The following is a 22,039-nucleotide window of genomic DNA, read 5'->3' on the forward strand; positions in this document are numbered from 1 at the left end:
TATGCAAAAAAAGTTGGAGTTAGGGTTATGTGAGAAAAATGTTTTTAATTTGTTCATATTATGATATATTGTAAAGTGAAAGAGAATGGTAAAAATAATGCTGACAATAATCATTATTAATTATGCTAAAAGAGTTGGAGTTAGGGTTATGTGAGAAAAATGTTTTTAATTTGTTCATCTTATTATGATTTATTGTACAAGTGAAAGGGAATGGTAAAAGTAAAGCTGACAATAATTATCATTAATTATGGGAAGAGTTGGAGTTAGGGCTATGTGAGAAAAGTGTTTTGGAAATAAATGTAATTGTAATAATAAAAATAATATATATGTATTTTATTAATATATGAGGGGTTTTTCTGGTTGAAATTATGTGAAATTATTTTTGGTCAAATTTTAATTTTGGTTGTTTAAAATGGGTTTTTAATACTGAAAAAACTATAAAATACTTGGATTATAGAGAGTTTACAATTTAATCTCTTCATACTCTCCACAAATTAGATAGACTATGACCAATTAAATAGTTATAAATATATTATAAAATTTGCATGAATTTAATGTTAGCACAAGGAGGATTTTGAAAAATTTTGGTAGCATAATAATAATTAAAAGATTATGTTTTATTTTCTTCCCACATTAATAGTCAATAAAACTATCCTAGATCCATCTTAATGATCAATCAAGGCCAAGAGGATCAAATTTGTCAAGAGTAGGAACCTTTTTAGTGCAAAACTTGAAAAAAAGTTCGCATCTCTAGATATTTGATCCCTTGATACTTAGATAAATCTAGACTTTAAGATGGATTTGAGATTTAATTATTAATAATTATAATAATTATTATTATTAGTATTGTTATTATTATTATTTTTTAATTTAACATATTTAACACAACTACTTTTTCAGTGCAAAACTTGAAAAAAAGTTTGCATCTCTAGACATTTGATCCCTTGATACTTGATAATTCTAGACTTAAAATGAATTTGAAATTTAAGTATTAATAATTATAATTATTAATTTTATTTTTTTTTATTTAATTTAATATAACATATTTAACACAACAAAATATTTAACATAACATTAACTTACAACATATATTTCTCTCTATAATAATTAGATAAATACATATATAATTTAAAAATGTTTTTATTGTAAATATTAATTTATTAATTAAATTTAAATATAAAATTATACCATATATAATAGTTATGAATATAAAACATTATTTTAATTTACCTACTTAAATAGATCGTTATTTATAATTAATACACATTTTTCTTATAACACACATTGAACTTTTTTTCCAAAAAAAACCTTTTCATTATATAAAAAAAATACAATATTGGAGATCTTTCCGAGTGTTCACCAGGGCTCTATTGACTGGACTGTGTTCACCAGGTCCCTATTGACTGGACTGTGTTCACCCGGTCCCTATGGACTGAAATGTGTTACGATATAAAATCTTAACTTGTGTTTCCATATGTTACTCCTTTCCTGCAACTTACATAAACAATAACATCTGTATAGTCTATCTATTACACTCTGCCACATACAAAAACCTTCTATTAAAAATATGTAAATAGTATATTTGGTGAAAACCATCAAATTCTGAATCATTAATACCATTTCCAAGAATTAAAAACATATACCAAAAAGAAATAAACAAAAAAGTGACTGGTCGCATCCAACATTTATTAAAGAATTATGGACAAATGCTACAAAATAGATGTTCCCTAAATCCTTTGAAATATCTCTCGATCCACAACCTAATTTTGTTGGTGACCAAAAATAATATCCTGAGAAATCTTTTCCACATTGCGGATTGCGGATTTGATGCATCCAATTAGAAAGAATTGATGGATTAAACAATGTATGAAATTTGATCGAATCAATGATGCTTTTTGGGCCTTCATGTACATGTAATTCGTCTAATTCGTCTAATTCTTCCTGCTCCCGCCATGCATAATTTCTTCTATAAACAGAATCATCTCCTGCTTCATTTGGGGCGCGAAAGCCGATTGCTATAAACTCCATCTTTCCAAGCTCGACTCTCTCTCTCTGCCGAAAATCTATGACGGATGGGGTATTCTGAATATTAAATTTTTGGCACAGCTCTAATTTGCAAATCATTGTGGAGGGGAGTTTATGGATCCGGCCTTTGGAGTGACATTGTCAGGCAGAAATACCTTAAAGGCAGGGGAATTGATTACTGGTTCAGATTCGAATCCATTGGCTCCAAAAGAGGCTCTGTTATCTGGTCAAGTTTTTGGAGGGTCCATCGATACTTCCTCGGCAATCTCAAATGGAATATCCACACAGGCAGCAAGATCTTCATTGGCATAGACTCCTTTGCTGGCTTCAAGGGAACTTTGCAGCTTCCCCCTCCCCTTCTTTTTTTCCTTGGAAGATTGGGCTTATATACATGGGATCAAATCATAAAAGAATGGGATGGCACCCAGCGTGTTCTCCGGGACGCTGAAGATATCAACCTCCCTTTCGACCTCATCCCCCTCTGGTCTGATCTCTCAATCTCTCTCAGGCAGGGTGGTCTTCTGCGCTCCAATGTAGCTGATCATCTTACATGGTCTCTCCCTTTCTCTGCTCCTCATGCTATTGTAAAAGATATATACGCAGATCTCATTTCAGCTTGTGCTCCAGCATCGCGACGCTTCCCTGTCTTCTGGTGGAAGATTCGCTGCCCTCTCAAGGTCATTTTGTTCTCCTGGTTGGTCCTCTTCAACAAGAATCTAACCTGGGACACCTTGAGGCGGAGATCTTGGCATGGTCCCAGCAGATGTGCTCTCTGCAAAATGGACGAGGAAACAAACTTTCACCTCTTCTTCAAATGCTCTGTTGCCCAGCACATCTGGTATGTCCTTGCAAATTATTTCTCTTTTCATCACCTATGTTTCATCTCTGTGGATGCAGCATTTGCCTGGTGGGGGCGTCAAAAATCCTTTCGCCCCATTCTCCCCATTACCATCTGGTCTTTATGGCATTGGCGAAATCGGTTGATTTTTGAAGATTCCTCTCTCTCCGCGAATTTCGTCTTGCAATCTGTATCCGCTCTGTTCTCCCCGGACAGATGATCGTTCCCCATGGGGCCTGCTCTTTTTGTCATAGATGCACATTCTGCACATACTGGTTAAGCCAATATGGTCGATCTTTCCATCAGATTTTTAACGGAGATGTTTTCCAGATTACCGATCTGTTTCATGCAAGCCGCATTGTAAGTCTATCCCCGCTGTTTTTGTCTTATATGACGCTCATTCAGATTTTCGGACCTGCTTGTTAGATCTTCGGATTTGCTAAAATTTTGTATGTATTTCTCATTACAATATAAAGATTTTCGTTCTAGAAAAAAAAACTTTCTATAAAACAATAATTTCTGCTCTGCTATTTGTGCCATATCAGCCCTCCACAAGAAGTGATAGTATCTGCCAGACTAAATAACAATAAATACATCACAAACACATTACTTAAGAGAAAAAGCACCATCGAAAAAACCTGCAAGGAAATACCTCCGTATATCCTTTATCTTGGTCATTCTCTTATACACCTTCCTCGGCTCTATCTCAACATAATATGCCACAACCTTTAACACAAGTCCTGACAGCAGCTATATTTTGTTCAAAAAGTTTGGAATGCCTGCATTGATAAACGGTGTATAACTTATAACACAAGTCCTGACATCAGCTATATTTTGTTCAAAAAGTTTGGAATGCCTGCATTGCTAAACGATCTATATAATGCAGAAACGTAGAGAACAGTGATACTTTTGAGTGGTGAACCAGTGCTTAAGACAATCCTCCAATAAACTCTTCGCCCAAGTTAAATCAATGTTTAATTCATCTAAAACTGCATTTTAAATAGCAGCATCGAAGGAACAACTCAGAAATAACTGCCTCACGTCCATCTTTCAAACACATAGGATGGCTATGTGTCTTGTCAAGCAGAACCCATATCATTCCCCTTATATTTTGAATTTTCACTTATAATTTTTTTACAAAGAAGTACATATTTTTAATTATTAAATTTATTATAAAACAATTCTAAATCCAATCAATCAAATAAAACTCTAAAAAAAACCTTATAAAAGGTAAAATTAAACTTGTTAAATAAATTTACTCATTAAATTTCAAGCCCTTGAATGTTATTAATTTTCAAATTTCAAGCCCTTGAATGTTATTAATTTTCAAATTGGTTTTATGCAAATGATTTTATCATTACTATTTCATACCGAATGCGAATTTAAACATTTTTCATTTAACGGACACAACTTGTCAAAATTGAAATGGTACGTACAAACTGATCCAATTGCGGGAAATTTTGCTTCACCAAATTTAAATCAAGGTGGTGACAATAAAACTATTCATTTAATCCAGTTTTAGACGGCAAAGGCTAACCAGCCTGTCATAGGCTATTAAATGCCAGGATAGATGCATGCTCTATAACAAAATATAAAGCACACTGTGGCTACATAAATTAAAAATAAAAACTATGTATTATTTTGTTATAAAACATACATGTACCCAAACATTCAATACCCTTGGTTAACCCTTGCCATCCATAGACATCTCTGTCAGTTTGTGGCCCGCTGAGTTGTGAGCAGTGACCATTACTGTCATGGCTTCGGGTTAGTGTCGACGTCTTAATTGCAAGTTTACTCCTGTACGATAGGTAAAGCAACACCACAGGTTAGTAATTAATGTAGGCAGAGATGGCGTAAGGTAGTATAGAATCTTTCTAATTTGCCCTTTTTCCAACTTAATTATAGACAATTCCCAGGTTTAATCTCTTTAGTCATTTCAACAAATGTATAGTTATGTTGTTTAATCTGTAAATGTAGGAATAGGTTAACGAGTAACTTCTTAATTTGCTTGGGCTTTTTTTATTTTAGATTTTATGTGAAATTTGGTCAAAATAAGATGGAAATATACTTTTAAGCTATAGAGTACAAAATCATTCATGAGAATATGCCCATATAATTATGATAATGTGAAATATTTAAAAATGTAATTTAAAAATATTCTAATCTCATAAAAAACCCATGTGACTTAAAAAATTCAAAAAATCACTCATTAATACTTTACCTATGTAATCTTGAAAATGAGGAATCTATATCCATTGACATCTCATCTGAGAGGCTGAGGAATTGCTCAGACTGTCAAAAGTGGCTGGAATCTTGTAAAAAATTTAAATTTTTTTTTGTAAACGCAATGTGTTTTTGATGGTAGAAATGGATTCAGCATCATCAAAAATTTTTAAAACACCTAAAATTTTGAAATTTAACAACTATAACTTAGATTTACAAAAATTTTTGACCAAAATTTCTCTAAATATAACCAAAATTTCCATAACTTTCAAGGCGATTCTTCGCTTTAGTTAACTGTTTGATAAATCAATCGTTAATACTATACCCATATTACCCATGTAATCCTGAAAATGAAGAATCTAAATCCATTGATTCACTCATTAACACTATACCTATGTAATATTAATGCCTATGTAATATTAATGTGACTGTTGTAAGGGAGATGGACGACATCGTATTAGTTAATGTGAAATGGACATCCAACAACCAGACGCGCAACTGTTTAATGTCTGAATACGATACTACCTGGTCTGGGAGCCATACCAGAAATCTCTGCAAAAAAAAGTTTGACAAAGGAGCGCCCTACAACCAGAGCACGAGCAGGAGCAGAACAGGTTGGTTTCCCCGCAAGAGTTTGAATCTCAAAGGCCACATTCGTTATAATTTGTGAAAATATTTTTTACTTGCTGATCTTCTTTGTTAGTTACAAATTCATTCTCTTAAGTAAACATTTGTAAACATCTTGGAAAACATCACGAAAATCCTTCATTGTCTGATAGTGAGAATTGAGTATGTACTCGTACGGTTAGCATAATTGCTTTCCGAGCAATATAACCGGGTTTGACTCCTGGTAGACGCATACTTTAGCTTTATGTTTCAATGTTGCTGGTTAAATATAGTTCCTGGCCAAGAAATAGACCAGGGTTCGATTCCGCAGGTGCAACAATGGCCTTTTGTTCTCTTTCAAAATAGAATGTTGTTGTTACTTCAAAATTTTAAGTGTGTGGGGTATAACATTTGTTTCAAGGCCCTAACAAAAAAATTAGAAATTAGAGTCATTTTGAAATTTTTTAATTAGTCAATCCCATCTATAAGATAAAAAGCAGAAAGAATAATTGATAATGTTGAATAATGCAAACAATCCCCACTTTGGTATTAAATCTCTGTTGCTTTTATTGTTTTTCTGAAAAGCAAAAACACCACTTTGCCCATAATTCTGTTGCGATGGAAATTTTTCTATAAAGGAAAAGCAAGCACTTAGGAAATCTCTCTGATATTTTAGCTACATAGTGACAGTCTCCTATACTCAATGAAAGAAACGCGTTATTATGCTTCCAGGTTACCTTATTATTGAATCTTCTTTATACGAATAAAGAAAACGTGTTACAGGTTATCTTTCTTGTACAGGAAATGCATAACCGGTAAATAAACAAATAAGTTTTGATCCGCAGAGAAAACAGGAATACCTCAACACAAAAGTTAAGACAGCTGCAATACTGTTTGAGTTATAAGTTTTGAGTGTGTTTATATTTGAGCCAATTCAGAGAACAAGAATACAATGTCATAGGTCTATCTTTTAGTGAAAGAGACGAGTTATGTGCTAAGTCATATGATTTGGGTTCAACTTCCCGTTCTAATTTATAAGATTTGGCTCAAGTTTGGGTTAGGAAATAATTAGCTTTGGATAAAATTTCAAAATGAAATATAATGTAAGGTAGTAACAAATGGGCAGAACAGGAAATGAAATATAATGTAGGAGAGTAACAAAATGGCAGAACAGAAAATTAGAAATTAGAGTCTTTTTGAATTTTTTTCAATTAGTCAATACCATCTATGCTGAAGCAATTATAAGCCAAAAAAAACTTCAATGTGTTCAAACGGACTTCATAAAGATAAATTATGAGAGTTCATGCCAAATTTAGGTAAGAATTGGAAATTTCTATTAATGGAAAGGACAACAACTTTTTTAAAACAGCTTTTGTATACAAATTCTCTCAAATAAGTTGACAATATTCTTAGCAGCATGAAGGAAACACATGGTATAAGATCAATACACTTAATTATATCACATAATTAGATGTAACTCCTCTCGTGATCAACCTATATCCTTCCCCTCCATGCTTTTCATGGAGGGGTGGATTAGTTCACCTATGTATATCACATAATTACATGTAACTCCTCTCGTGTAAATTTATGTATCAATAGATTTATTTAGTAGAGTGAGTTGGGTTTTTTGAAATATTGGAAAATTTTATTATGATTTAGTATTCAATTGGTAGTGAGATTTGATAAAGAGGAATAAATTATATCCCAAATTTCGACCACAAAAACAATTTATTTCTGTACATCGCTTCCATTAGATGAAAATTTTTACAACATGATTGAAGTCTATAAATTCTGGACAATCTGTTGTTATTGACAGCGGGCTAACATCCTTTGTACAATCAATATCAACCATTGGCCATTATCACAAGCTAAGTGGATGCATTTTAAATTCAATGCATCGAAATGGTGGAATATAGGAGCAACACTTCTTATAAATATCTATCATTTGGTCAGCGATTCACTCGCTATGGTCAAACATATTGTAGTCCAAGCTTCATGTGCAACCCTTAATTTGATTCATAATCATTATCTGTTATCTAATTAACAAGGTTGCGAGTTCATGGTCATACACACACGTGTTTACATATTTAACGTCCATGAGAGAGCTCATGGTTCTGCACACTTGTAGAGACCATATAAGTCCCCATGTTGTGGTTGTAAAAGATGAGAGTGAAAATCACAATAATATTGTTGATGAAGTGCATGGAGCTCCATAGAAGTGCTCAACTTCTTCACGAGATATCCATGGACATAGTTTGTCATATCAAAGTTATCATTAAATCTAGGTCGATTTTATATGCTTGTTATAAGATAGTGAGTCCAACATTATATGGATGGATTGGATTGTTTTTGTCAGGAAATTTGGTAGTATGTTATCACGGTGGATAGCATTATGCAATAATCGTTTCATGCTGTTACAGGGTGTTAATCTACATGTCACATTGTGCCAATGAGAGGCATGGTAGCCACAAGCTACACATATCAATGTAAGTTGCACATGTCGAAGTTGCACACCATGTAAGTTCTCGAAGAGAGTTCCATTTGGAGCATGCTGAAAGATGAGCATTTGCAGATAAAAAAAATAATTAAATTACTTTGTTTGTGCATCCATATTTGAACAAAAGAACTTAATCGTCAGTCCAGAAATATATCTCTTCCTATCTTTAGTATTAGCATTGACATTACGTGAATATTTAAAAGCCTATACCTTTCCAAAAAATTTATTCAAGTCCAATGAGAAAGCCTCTCGAAGGCTAGTCCACAAAAAATGTACAAGCAAGCTTTAAAGCAACCTAGATGTGCTTTTGGCACTGATACGAGTCTGAGCAAGATGATTATTATCATTGATTACCATACTCACAACTGAATAGATGGTCATGGCCTACTTGGGCAGCGTATAGTTGTTGTAATATGGAACTGTTCAATATTTTTATTTGGTGAATTGTTTAAGGTTTAGTTTAATTTTGTTTTAAGTTTAAACTAATTTTAATTTAGTTTTTAAGTTTTTGATTTAAATTATATTTTAATTTAGTTTTTAAGTTTTTGGTTTAAATTAATATTTTAATTTAGTAATTTGGTTTTATTTATATTGAGGATATATATATATATATATATATATATATAAAACAGTTAAATAAAGATATTTTTAACAAAAACTAATGGATATTTAATTTAAGTAAATATTTAATATATTTTTATTTTCATTTTGTTATTGTGTATAGTCAATTTAAATATTTAATTATGATTTATTTTCCAAATAATAATAACATTTAATTTATTAAATTATAAAAGAATAATTTTTTAAAAAGTTGATAGTTATGGTTAACCAAAAAGAAATAGATATGAATATTGATTTTTATTTTAAAGTGTTTTTGTAATGTTTTTAACAACACTATTGTTTACATATTCATTTATAAGGAATTAAGAAAATGGAGGAAAATACACATGAATGGGAGGTAATTATCAAAGGCACCAAGCAAGTGTTCACTTGTCTTGTTGGTGGTTGTGTGGGGATCTTGAGTCCATCTAAACTATCTAGCCTTAATCACCATCGCGTTATCATGCAGAATCTCCCACCAATTCTTTCAAGTCAAAGAGGTCGGGTAAGAGATGCAAATGCTAAATGGGCTATCAAATCAACAAGTGTAGTTAAAAGACAAAATGCAAAAATACAATATGATTTAGATGCAAGGTTATGTTGTGCACGGCAATAAGCATATAAAAGATTTGTTAATGAAGAAATTCTTTCAGCTATAAGTATTTATTTGTATACGTTTTTTTATTAATATGAATTTATTGTTGTGGATTAAATTCATGAAACTTGTTTTCACAGTCATTTGCTACATTTGATCAGCTCAATGATACTTCAAAGCAAAATTTTTTTGAACAAATTCATCGTTGGGTTCAAAGTCTACCTTGTAGACATATGGACACAATGAAGCACATAGATATTGCTTTAAAAGGGAAAGTAAGGACTGAGGTTCTAGATGATGAAGGGGAAGAAGGATTAGATGGGCACACCCATATATTAAACTTTGATGAAACTAATAATGACAATGACAACGCACTTGAGTCTATTTTTTGCATATATTATTTTTTAGACATTTTAACATTAAATGATATTTATATTTATTATAATTGTGTACTAATTTCTCATTGTTACTGATATGGATAGCCTAATCAACAAATTCTATAAATTCAAGCTACTAACTATTACGATGCTCGCCTAGATTTCAAGGGGTTATTGGGCCAGTGAGTTTTTAATCCATATGACTTATTCCACAAAAAAATTAATATATAAACCGTTATGTTTTACCATAATGATGAGATGAGAAATGGATGTTCTATATTCTATATTGCTATCCTATATATATATATATATATATATAGATTTTGTTTCTTATTTGTGGTGCAGGTGTTCCCTTTGGAACCATTGCAATCAATGAAAACCCCAGAAGATGGTCAAAGCCTTAAGAAGAATGGAAATGAAATTGTTCAAATGTTACAACCATCTTCACATCCATTGTCACAATCCAAAGTAAGTTTATATTCATTTATACTCTAATAATTTTATCATATTTTTACATTTAGTTCTATTTGAGTCATATGCTTATATCTACGTATAATCTAATGTTCAGAGTAATGAATATACATCTCCTAAAAAACCTTTGCACATGTATGATGGTGGACATGAAAGTCAACAAAAATCACATTCTCCTCAACCATTGCCACATTCATTTAGACTTCAAGATGATTTAAGAGAGGTAAGTTATATACCATATATCTTAACTCATAATAACAATGACATATTTTTTTATAATTTGAAACTACATAGGTAGTTAATGCATTGTCTTTTCATATTCGTTACATGGTCCCCATATTTTCATTATATCTATGTGGATTTGGATATTTATTGATAGATAGTTAATGCATTGTCTTTTCATATTTTTCTGCATGGTCCCTATATTTTCATTATATCTATGTGGATATTGGTATTTATTGATAACTAGTTAATGCATTGTCTTTTCATATTCGTTACATGGTCCCCATATTTTCATTATATCTATGTGGATTTTGATATTTATTGATAGATAGTTAATGCATTGTCTTTTCATATTTGTTGCATGGTCCCCATGTTTTTATTATATCTATGTGGATTTTGATATTTTTGATAGCTAGTTAATGCATTGCCTTTTCATATTCGTTACATGGTCCCCATATTTTCATTATATCTATGTGGATTTTTATATTTATTGATAATGTTGTAATTTCCACAGAAAACAAAAAAGATAAATGTTAATGCTATGGGTTAAATGACCAAAATCACGCCAAAGGACTTGAAAGCACGTGGCTTCAAGTCACGCAAACAATACATAGAGCATATATGCTCAACTAGCATGGATCTCACTAAACCCACTAGGTTTTCTACTTTGAAGCCTAAACATTCCAGCATGTTTAAATGACTTAGGCTACAATATTAGAACTTTGGCCATTGTTTTGTCTATTAAGGGGCTATAAGGATAGTGTCAATAATTTATTTAGTTATTTTTATTTTTAAATGTTTTGAATACCAATACTTTTGACACCTTAAACATGAAATATACATTTTGTTTAATGAGAACTAGTTTTATTTAGATATATAAAGTATGGGATTTTGTTTGTGGAATATTACATGTGCTCCCTCCAACTAGGCATATATCTTTATCATTTTTTAACATCAAAAGTTTTGACAAAAACTTGCTAAATTTGATGTTGGTTTGAATGTGATTATTGTGTTTAAAAGTGAAATTTGGTTTATAACAAATGTTGTTTAAAAGGGTATCAATCTTTAGAATATTATATATAGTTTAGTCACATGTTTTGTTGGTATTTCTATGCACTATGGATGGGTAGAAATCTATGATATTCAAGATAGCATTTGATTCATTGAAGAGCTAGTGATAAAAATGCAAAAAAATGTATGACTTTTATTTACGAAATATTATATACAATTCATGTATTTAAAGATGCATATTTTTCTTGAATGCATTTGTTTACATAAAAAGTGTTAATAATTGTTCAATTAAATTTATATGTTAATAATCTTTATATTATAATTTTTTTGATAAAAATGATTATAAAGAAAAAAATGTATCCATTTTTTTATTGATTTGAATGTAAACTTTATATATAAAAATGATTGTCATTGTTTTCAAAAGTGTTATAAATAAAACGAATTATCATCTTTAGAAATTTCATATGGATTGAATTTCACCTTAAACCTTCTATTAAATAGAATTTTTTTATTATTTTCATGTTTATATTAAGTTTTTTATTATGTTATTTTATTTCAATGTATAAGGATGAATCATTTTAAAATAATTTTGGTAGTTTATCTTTACCACTCCAACTAAATACAAGTAAACTTGATTTGTTTTTTAATATAAATACTTAAATATTAAACCAAATTAAAAATTGATAAATAAATATGAATACATAAATGTATAATATTGTATTATAAATTTTATATAATGGTAATTGTTGTTAAAACATTAATGAATTACACAATTATGTCCATATTATCAATATTTTTATTAATATAAAGTATGTGTATAAATAGTTAATATTTTATTATTTATTATCAATATATTATCAAATATAAGTAATTTTTTATTATAATATTAATATATAAAGTAATCATGTGAATGTTGAATAAATTTATATAAATTCATTCTATTTATATAATTTTTTATGGAGGAAATATCTTCCAAATCCATTCAAAAGAACAAGAAATATTCATCATATAAATGCTTAATAAGAAAAAACTATATGAAAGAAATTTCTCCATTCACCATATAGATATAACAAACCACTTATATAAGACTTCACCTATTCTCAAAAAAATCATAGTGAACCATAGTAGTGCATGTATTACCATTTGATAACAATGTTGACATTGAAAGTCTACCAAGAATGAAATTAAAAATAAATAAATAATCTTTCCATTTCATTGGAAAATTGTTTAAAAAAAAGACATTTTAACTTGGTAAAATTGTTTGTAGGCCTTGAAGCTATTCTCTCCTAAGTTTTCTGCGTGCTTCCCTATCACAAACATCTACACATTGTCAAATGGTTGACTCCATCATCCATAAAATCTAGAGTGTCATAAATTGTAGAGCGAGTATTCTTTTCTAATTAAAATTTAAAAGTCTCATAAAAAATTGTGGGATGGAGATTCATTTCTAATTAAATTTAAAAAATAGCACTATTGTCTATACTCAATTTTCAAAGTTTTTATTAAATTATATTTTAAAATTTCTTTTAAATTTAAAATAAAAATTTATTATAAAACTATTTTTTCTAGTCTTTTTTAAACTTTTAATAATTTAATTTGTAAAGGCCAGCTGGGATAGTTCAATTGACAATGGTGGTGGAAATTGAAATGAAGTCTCACTAAACAAGTTTTGGGTTCAAATCTTGTGCTATCCCAAGATTGGGGTGAGAAGTTGGACATGATGAAGATGTAGTCCTACCAAGCTTACCAAAAAAGAATTGTGAAATTTTAATTTTAATTTATATAAATTTCTATGGAATTATTATGTATAATAATTATTTTCATCTATCCAATATTATACATTTAAAATTTGTAATAAAAATTATATATAAATATAAAATAAAAATTATGAAATCAAACTTATATAATTAATATAATTTATATATAACTTACAATTAAATCAAACATATATAAAATTATATAAAATTTAAGATATATTATTAATTTGAATTCAGATATTATATATAACCAAAATTATATGTGCTCTAAATAAAATTTACTTTTGCATTTTATAAATAATATATAATATTAAAATAAATAGTACTATCCATATTATTTATTAAAATGAATATTCCAAAAATATGTATGTTAGATTATTTATTGATTTCAATACAAATATTATATGTTGTTAACGTTTAATTTAAAGATAAAATAGGGAAATTCTATGTAACTTATGCTTTAAAGTTTTTAACATTCTTCTAAACTTTTAAAAACATCTTAATTATTTATTCATTATAATTATTGTGGAATTTTAATTAAGCTTTGTGCATATTTAAATGAAAGTTTTGTATATAGACATGGTTTTTATTTTTGAAATATTGTATATAATATATGTATTTAAAGATGTATATTTTGTTTGATGCATTTGTTTGATATAAAAAGTATTAATAATTGTTAATTTAAATCTAAATGTTAGTACATGAAAAAAGTTTTCATCTCTAGAATATAAAATATTCTTATAATATTATCATCAATGTTATTTACTTTTTGTTTGTAATCAAAATTTCAATGTTTTACACATCTCATCCATGGTTGGTTGTAACATTAATTACATTTTAGATATTATATAATCTCCATGTTGAGTGGTGAAGGAGTTACACATCTTCTTTCTACTAAAAAGTAGAAGTAGCACATATGGATGAAATTAAAATATTACCAATTACATTATCTTTCTAATTATGTTATCTATGATGGACATTGAAGTGTCTTGCTTATAGTTCATATTGAAATAGTTTTCTTCTTATTAATATTTATGTTCAATATTGAATAATTTCCATTATTACATTTTTATGTAATTATTATTTTATTTATCTTAATGTAACATTACATGACTAAAGCAATAATTAATATTAATATTAACACTATTTTTTTTTACTATATAAAATAAATATATAAAGTAATCACATTAATGTATAGGTAAAATAGATTCTTTTTATATTGACCTTTTAGGTGGGAGGGGGGAAATATCTTCCATATCTATTGAAAAGAACTAGTAATTTTCATCATATAATTGTTTAATAATAAAAATTTACATGAAATGAATTTCCTATTTGCCTTAAATAGATAACAAACCAAAGAACAAACCATAATAAACCGCAATGCATATATTACCATTTGACATCAATGTTGACATTAAAAGTACACCAATATTTAGTATAAGAACTGAATTTTAAAACTAAGCCTCCTCTAAGAATAGTTCATTACATTTCATTGAAAATTTTGTTTCAAAAATAAAGACACTAATACTTTGTAAAATGGCTCATAGGCCTATGAATTTATTCTATTCTAAGTTTATTCCCACTCCCCTATCAAAAACATCAACTTTGGCACATCTTCATTGTCTAGAACTGCATGACAATAAAAACATTAACAAAGGAAAATATTTAGCATTGTTAAAAAATTTGAATATTACTAAGAAAAAATTAATTCCCACATATTATAAAATCAATTGAACCCATATATGAATTTAAGATATGTTATTGATTTGAATTCAAATATTATAGAAAATGATAACAAAATGAGTAAGATATTCCCCCAACTAACATCATGTAAGTGTCATTAGAGGAATCCAACATTTGTCCATGATTATTCTATCCCTGCACTGAAATTATTAACTTTGATATTAAATTTACCTTTCATCAAACTTCACATGTTCAAATCTGGAATCAATGGGCTTGTCGGCATGTTTGTGCCAATTTCTTGAATTGCTACATTATTTGATTGATATTTTATCAGAAACCATTAAAAACAAATAAAGTTAGAGTTGATTGCATGACATAGTGCACTAAATATTTAATTAGATAAGAATTCATTCAATTATATAAATAAACAACAATAATTTATAAATGTGTACTTGTTGAACCCTTGACAATATCATCAGAAAATAATTGTCGAACATGCCTTTGTTGATTCTGAGATGTAGATCCCTCAATATTTCTATGTTCTTTTGAAGAAAGTACTTTCATTTGTTTTTCCATGCTCTTCCTTGACTTTGAGCGAACTCACCCAACCTTTTCAAATTGTGGTTTTTCCTTCCTTGAATTTCTTTCATGACCACGTCATATCTTTTTACTTTGTGGGCTCAAAAAACTATGTTTTCTCTTAGTCATAATTCTTGATGGAGACATCACAATGGCAAAAATTTTATTTGTCTCTTCACTAAATGTGCTACACATCTCATCAATGCCATTATCAATTTCTTCTAAATTCTCCAATTTTGTAGGCAAATTGTTTAATATATCCATTAGCTTTTTGTTGATTGATGCACGTACAACTTTTGATCTTTCAATCTCAGAGATTGAATTTGTGAGTGGCGTAGTTGCAAAATCAATAGGTTCTGATAAAATAGGCACATGGTGAATGCTTGATTGGTCTTCTGACAATAAGCTCATTATACCTGCTTGATTTAAATCAACTAAAAATCTATGACTTTCGGTAATTGGACTAGAAAAATTTGGCAACATGTTAAAGTCCAAACCGTGTTCACTGGCCCACATTTGAACTTTGAAGATATGCTTACAAACATTTCCATTCAATTCCCAATCACAACTACAAAAATTAAACTCGGACCCTGTGCATATGACATTATACCAGGTATGAGGAGTATCCTTATTTTGGCTACGAACCATAAATTCATTTATACTCTTAGGGTCATGCAGACAATCTTCATCTCGTATCTGATTTTCTCTAGACTTTGAGAGAGTCTCTTGTTTCTTACACTTTGTAGGCCTTATAACTCCTGCTTCTTTTAAACGTTGATTGTGAATATAATATAGTTCAACTTTTTTCAACAACACAAATATTAGCCAATCCACACATTTGTGGCAAGCATTATTTGCCTCATATAAGTACCTATATTTTAGATGCATATGGTAGGACTCAATTGCATTATTTGTGTCTTGATTAGAATGTGGAAACTTCTGATAAGATTTTGCCCACATATTTGGAAAAGGTAATGACCACAAATTATTATCAACTATAAGATAATGACTAAAAACATTCAATTACAGACTAATAGTCATGATATGATGTTGCATAACACTTACATATTTTATCATTAGATATCCAAGTGGTGTCAAAATATTTCAAAAAATGTTCCTCTTCACTAAATTCAGAAAATATTCTTGCAACAACTTTTCGTACTAACTCATCATCCTTGCATGAGTGCATGATTTTCCCTAAAGCACGTAAAATGCAGACTTTGTTTTCTTTGCGTTTAACTTTGTTTCCAACATTTTTCACCCATGCTCGATGGACGTGCCATACACATAATAGGATGGAGGAATTAGTTAGACACCTGAATGGTACAACATTAGAATAGAGTAAATTATGAATGAAATATGTTTTTCATGTTTCTTTTGTAAAAAAAAAAATGGTACCTTAATGCTTGAATCTCAGCAGCAACATCATCTGTGATAAATTCTTTTACATTCCAATCTTGATGCTCTTTCATTCCCATTGCAAATAAAGCTGCCAACCATTTTTTAATATCATCTGTGGTATTGCGTGAAGAAATCACCCAAGCCACTGAGACACCATTATGATGTTTGTCGAATACCATTAAGGTATAAAGTTGATACTACATTCAAAACACATTATTATAAGTATTATGTTAAAAAAAAGGACTTCTTTTTTATCACTATAGGAATCAAAAGATTGATAATACGCACCCCATACATATTTGTACTAAATGTAGAATCCATTGACATAGCGTTGTTGTGTGAATGTGTCACCATCATGGAACACATCCAATGTGTTTGTATGCCTATAATAAATGGTATGTTTTGCACAACATCTTATTTTTGATAGAAAAATAAACTATCTGGAAACTGATTGTACCAACACTCGACACTTGTTGGATCATTTTCATCCTTCATATATTCCTTTTGTCTAATATTATTGTAAATGTTAGAAATATCCATCCTTGTCATTAAAGTGTCCCGACCCACCCCTGTAAATAACTCGCCAGATTGGTTCTCCACATCAGACATTAATTTGTCCCAAATCATTGTGACATTAAAACCATCTTCAACCATACTGCACACACTAGCTCGTAAATCAAAGGATACATGTGGCACATACTTGAACATTTGAGGTCTTCCCACTGCACTCTTTCCATGACAGAAAGCACCAGATTTATCAAAATGTCTACACTCAGTGTATGTTATAATAGCATCATTTGGACGCACATAAAGACGATGCATGATGAAGTGACATCTACAACCAACTTTTATGCTTTGGTGTGGACTCCGTTTTTTTGTTGTTGATCCTTTTGGATTCTTTGTATTTTCATCACATATGTATCTACATGTTGACTCAAGACCATATGCACACCAATAACTAAATAAAAACAATGATAAGAAATTAGAAAACATGTCTACACATTTTGACTTCATTTGAACTTGAATTAGATGTATCTAATTAATTGAACAAATAAAGACTCACATGGTATATTCGATATATGTGTTAATGCGAGAACATATAACATCCTCCACTTTTTTAGATTAATTTGTACTAATAAAAAATTGAGTGGGAGCATCTTCATCTGATTGCTCTCCATTTATAAAATCATCCAGTCGACTATAAGGAATAATAGCTATTTGATCCCCTTCAATTTCATTCCATGTTAGATATTTAGCAAAAAATTCTATCATATCTTCTGGGTTTTCAGTGTCCAACTCCATAATTTCATCCCACTTTCCCATTTATAGAGTACCTATAAAAATTTGAAGTATTAGGAGAACAAAAAATATGACAATAAGCTTTTATAAATATTTTCCTATATGTGCTTCCTCATCTACATGTGTGGCTTCTAGATATGCATGTTGATATATCTTTGTGCAATTACAAAAGTCACACATATACAAAAGTCGAAAGTGCATTTATAAAATTTAATTTTTCTATATATGTTTGCGTATCTATATGCATATACATATGGCTTCTTGCATTGAAAATAATTGATTTTGCGGGAATTTCTTTATGAAATAAAGGAAAATATGAGAAAAAGAAGGTGAAAGGTTAGATTGCATGAGGAGAAAATTGAAGGAAAAATAGAGGAAAATGAAGAAAACAGAGGCCTCAATGATAAAAAGGACTCTGAGGATCAGTTCACAACCTTTTATCAGTTCAGTTTTGGAGCTCTCTATCTATTCTCTCATTATACTCTTGCACACGTAGAGTTTTCTTGGAGCACTCTTGGAGCTTCTTGGCATACTTTGGATTTGGGGAAAGAAGGCAAACAAAGGCAGAAAAGCGCAAGGGAACAAGTGGATCAACAATTACAGTTGGATTTTTTTGCATGTAACAGGTTCCCTGTATGCTTTTCTTAATGCATGGTAGATGCATGTGGTTTCTTAGTTGTGATTTGTCATTGACGTGGAGGATTTACTCGATAGACAATGGTTTTAGCTTGCCTTGCCATTTCGTGGATAACCATGGTGTTATGGGTTTTCACATTTGTTATTTCTTATTGGTGCTCAAGTTCCTTGTGGTTGTGGGTTGAGTTACTAGTTAAATGTGGGAGGAGTGGTTACACAGATTGTACGATAGGATGAATAGGGACATGAATGCTCCTAATAATTGTGTGCATACCAGAAACATTGCCCCCATTCGAAATTGTCTAGGGGTTAGAACTAAGCAGAGGGTTCCAACCAAATGGATTGTTGAAGGTAGTCGAACTAATAGCACCCAAAGGGGTGATAACCGAAGGTCGAGGAGCTGATATGAAAGGAGTAGGGGCATGAAAATGTTGAACACCACCCATAATAGGTGTAGTTGGGATTCCTGACTAGACATAGTTTGAATAGTAGGATAACCAATCAACAATGTTCAACTGGTTGCAACTGGGGTAGGTAGCGGTGGACAAAGGTGTCCACAAAAGACCACAACTCACAATGCATTGATGGATGGTGATGTTCTAGATAGTGACCAGGATTTGGAAAGAAACATTACTTGATTTAATAAATAGCAAACAAATATCACTGGAAAATGTAGAATTCTTGTCTTTTATATATATATATATATATATATATCGGGGCACTTAAAAAAATACATGGATACAATATGGAAATCGATTCTAAATGAAAATATAAGGGGAAAGGAATGAATGTCATCTTTCGAAATTCCGTTGGTGCTGGCTACAGATATTGGAAAGTAAAACTTTGAGTTATCATAGTCTTCAAGCGGATATGGGAGGAGTTATATTTTTCGAAATCACAGTTGAAATGTTGATGTCGTTTTATTCTTTATTCGCTTCATTCTATAAATCTTTCACTTTAAATATATCTTTACAAATCGATAACATAAACATATAACCACCATTTCCTGACATTAAAAAGGGTGAATGATCGTGTGTCAACATTTAAAAAATAACACATCATTGGAAGCCCATCTGTTGCCAGTTGAGAGATATGATCTGTGATTTTGGAGTTGTGGGACCCTATTATAAAAAAGGCTGCCATTGAATCTCAGCTTAAATGCGAGAAAACAAAGTAGGAATCATATCAACTTGTGTTGTCTTCATTACCAAAGGTGGCTAAAACATTTAATTAAAGTCTTGACCACATTCTTATTCAAGTCTTGAGCACATTCTTTAGAGCATACATGTATATTTACAGGAACTTGGAATGGAAAAAATCGTCGAAGAGTTGGAGTTAAAGATAAACCATTATGTATGGTAAAGACTGTATTACACGAGTTAGTCGAGCTCCATGAATACACCACACTATCATTTCAGATCAGTGACTCTTGGATTATGATCTTCAACAAAACAAATGTATGGTGAAAAGAAACAACATGTCTTTCGAAAGGAAAACACAAGCAAATAATTACAACTTCTTTGGTACTTAAACTGCGTTTCACTACGTAGGATACAATTAGCAATAAAACCCTTCGAGTATTTGTGAGTATGCCGACAAATCAACATCCAACGGAGGAAAACATGTTTTGTTTAGAGACAAACTATAGCCACGACAATGGATTGACCAATGGTAAATGGAAGAAGAAGAGAGAGAGTTCTTCATTTCATGGCAGTAGCAACTGCAATAGTAAATGTAAACTCCAGGTGTGCACTATCCAAAGATTGATGTAAATCTTCTTAATGTTAAATCATGCAACAATGAAAAATTAGAAGAGATAAAACTCAACAAATCGACAGTTAATAATGCAGTGTCTTCACATTGATGAAACCCCGTTGGCACAAATTGCACGAGGTTTATACAGGGGTGTGACCCCGTATATGGTTTTTTCAAACCTCCTATTCAAAAAATTGATGTCCATTAATTATTATGGGGGAACTCTCCTCATTCAAGAAACCACCAAAGGTGGTCTCGCAGGTGGTTTTGGGTTTTTAAGAAACCATGAATTTTGCCATTATAATCAAAGATGAAGCTTGGGACCCAAGCCTATGTATTATCCACCTCAACATTAGTATCATACAAAATCCGTATAAATTTTGAAGGCTTTCCATTTAATTTCTTTTATTAATTAAAAGAGAAAGGTGCCCATGAATATGTTTATCTATATTTGTAAAGGGTTGGGTTTCTTTTATCAAATAAATTATTTCGAATAGAGAGATAATTTTGTAACTGTCAAAAAGTCAGTTCCTCAATTGATTTTGTTTTAACAGTTAGTTTAGTTAGGATAGGTAGCAGAAATAAAAACCAAGTAATAATATTTTGAGGTGGGGGTGTGGGTCGGGGTGGGGGCGTTCCAGAATTTTGTCCCTCAAAGGCAAATACAATATTGTACTTTCACTTTTCATGTGTTGATGAATAAAGTTTTCACAGTGATTCCAGAATTTGTTGGGTATGATAAGTCTTTCCTGTTTCATCTTGTGTTAATTTTTCTTCTTAGAAAAGAGTAATGAAGTTGTTGGGCTTTGATTTTAGTGTTGTGAGTTTGAGTTTCTGTGAATTAAAGTTAAAAACCCTTAATAATGTGCTACTCTTTTTTAAATTTCATTACACAACAATGTAAACTTTAAAACTGGAACTATAAGCTCAAAACGAGAACTCTGCCCAAAAAACATGAAAACAATGCTAAAAACGAAAAGTGTGTATACTAGAACGATGTTTTTTTTTTAGGGTCAATTTTGAACATGTTTTAAAAATGGCAATGAGAACAAATTGTGCAAAAAACAACTTGAAAATGAAAAGTGCTAATAATGAAACGATGGATTTTTTTTTAGGGTTAATTTTCAACATTTAAAAAAAATGCCAGTAAAACTGAATTTTTATGTGCAAAAAACACTCTCAAAACGAAAAGTGTTGATGCTCAAATAACATTTTTTTTTTTGGGTAAATTTTCAACATTTTGAAATAATGGTGTAAAAGATTTTGTTATGACTCCGAAATACATTAAAATTGAAATAAAATTAAAAATAAAAACAATGAAAAAAACACAAAAAAAAGTTAAAAAAAATACCAAAACGTAAATAAAAATATATATTAAAAAAAAGTGTAAAAAAAAAAAAAAAAAACAAAATTAACCTATAAAATATAAGAATTAAAAAATTAAAAAAATTTAAAGAAATA

Source organism: Pinus tabuliformis, chromosome 7 (genome assembly GCF_031772625.1).
Source record: "Pinus tabuliformis cultivar Carrire ecotype Pingquan chromosome 7, CPIR1, whole genome shotgun sequence".
NCBI classification, from domain to species: Eukaryota; Viridiplantae; Streptophyta; class Pinopsida; order Pinales; family Pinaceae; genus Pinus; species Pinus tabuliformis.